Genomic DNA, 2,459 nt, shown 5'->3' with positions numbered 1-2,459 from the left:
ACGTGCCCAAAAAAATTAAAATAAATAAATAAAAATAAAAAATAAAAGAAGAACTCCTGTAACTTCTTAAAGACAAAAAAGCAAGTGTTTTACAGTTCAGTATCAGGTCAATTACTCCAGCCATTTTTGATGTTGTTCTTAGTTTATTAATAAATGTTTTCTTTAATGAGTTTATAAATTCAAACGTATACATGATAACATTAAAACAGGAGTCAAGGGGGCCAGCCCCACGGGCCGGAGGTTGGGGAGCTGGATCCTACACGGTCACATTAGGGGTTACCTTTCTGACGTGTGCCTTTGAGAGACATTCAAAACAGAATCAGCCTAGCGGGCAATAGGCAAACTCCCGAAGCCGCTGCCCGGACAGGAGGTGCCAGCTGCCGCTGTGGCCTGTGCACCCGCTCCTCAGCCCCTGAAGAGGTGGACCGATGTGGTCGAACTAAAACACTCACCGGTTCAAAAACTCGGGGAGTGAAACAGGAACGTGAACGCCCCTAATGACGCCTTTACTGATTACTTGCTGAAAGTGTAACATTTTTGATATAGTGGGTTAAATAAAGCATACCATGAAAACAAATTTTACCTATTCCATCTAACACACGTTTAGGAAACATACCAATCCTTGGATGGCTGGTATTACTCTGGGCAGTGCTGGTGTAAGATGAGCATTAAAAAGGCCAGCAGGGGCCAGCAGGTGGTGTGGAGGTTAAGGCCCTGGATCCCACATGGCTGATTTCATGGTTCGAGTCCTAGACCTGGCAGCTTGAAAATCATAGGGGGGTGTATGTACATGTGTGCCCAAAATCCTCAGAGGAGAAGAGACTGCAGCATGACCATCCCCCCTTGGTTTTTTTCCCCTCACTTCATCTCTCCCTCTCTGCCTCCCACAAGTGGAAGTGCCCTACAGCAAAATAAAAACATACATATGGTCAGGCCCAGCAGCCATGGCACATAGACAGCCCTGTCTCTCAGGAGGCTGGAAGTCATACGGGAGGCCTGGGCCTGGTCTCAGGGCGGTGTGAAGATGCCAGCGCTGCTGAGCACGCCTGTGATCGCAGCTGAGCGGAGGTGGGCACAGGAACACCATAAGTGAGACTGTCAGAATACCTTCCTTCGCTGTCCTCCCCCTCTCCCTCGCCCTTTCTCTCATACAGGAAAAGTTGTCAGCTATTTCTCACAAAGTTAAACGGAGTTACCATACGATCGAGCAATTCCACTTCGAAGGACCTGCCCATGAGCGGAGAGTCTGCAGAGACGTACACACTCGTGTTCACAACAGCCCGAAGTGCTACCGACCCACGCGGCCACCATGGGTAGAGACACGGCGCGTCTCCCTAGGACGGAACGTGCCCTTTGGCGATGAAAAAGGATGCAGTCTGGGTCGGCCGTTGGCCAGGTGGTTCCGGAAGCCAGATTCCACATGGTCAACTGTGTGGTCTGAGTCCTGGCGCCGTGGGTTTGGGAAACATGCCAGGCATGTGTGCATGTGTGCATGTGTGCATGTGTGCTGGGAATCCCAACGGATTGAAGGGATGGGCGGTGCTATGGCCATGCCCCATTGCAGGGTGCTTTCTCCCTCGCATGTGCTCTCTCTCCGTCTCTCAGAAGTACACGTGCTCTCTGGCACGCTGTGACACAGACAACTGCGAGAACAGTACACTCAGTAAAAGAAGCCAGTCACAACCGGCCACACGCCATGGCTGCAATCCAGAGACCAGGATTAGTGAGGCGGGGCCTGGGGAGAGACAAGGCAGGTGGAGTGCAGCTGCCCCTCCAGCTTCCACTGGGGTGATGCTGTAGTAAAGGTGGCGACAGCTGCACAGGCCGGGACGACCCCAGACCTCTGAATCACTGCACACCTGACGCAAGGACTGTGTCTCAGTAGAGCTGTGTTTGAGAAAGCCTCTTTAGTTTCCTCATGGGTGTAGCTGGCACCCCGCATCTGAGGGTAGGTGGTTGTTGGGCAGCCCCGTGGGCAAAGTGGCATCTTGGCAGGAGTGGGCTGGCTGCACCCCTGCAGGAGCCCTGACCTGCGGGCGCAGTGATGTGTGCTCCTACAGGACAACAGCGGCAGTGCAGCTGCAGCGCCGGTGACTAGCTGCAGCTGCCGCCTGCCCACACCAGGTCCAGACTGGGCCATCTGGTCACTAAGGGATCACTTTCTTGAGTCAGGAGCAGGGGGTGCTGGGACCCTCACCTGAACCGCCTGCATTTTCAGGGGCTGTTGAGGGCACCGTAGGGCTCTGTGGATGACCTGGGAGCTCTGGGCTGGGGCTAGCACTGGGTCCTGGTTCAGATGTGTCCATGAACTGGACCCCAGCCGTCCCCCACCCCCATAAAACAGGCAGGGACCCTTCAGAGAGAAAGGCTTAAAATTGAGTTCAGAACAAGCCACGACTATTGGGAAAATCGTGGAGCGCTGGAGGAAGGCCTTCGAGCACTGGCCTCGGACGGGGAGG

Source organism: Tupaia chinensis, unplaced genomic scaffold (assembly GCF_000334495.1).
Source record: "Tupaia chinensis unplaced genomic scaffold, TupChi_1.0 Scaffold000159_1, whole genome shotgun sequence".
Lineage (NCBI taxonomy): Eukaryota > Metazoa > Chordata > Mammalia > Scandentia > Tupaiidae > Tupaia > Tupaia belangeri.
This window is presented reverse-complemented; position numbering follows the sequence as displayed.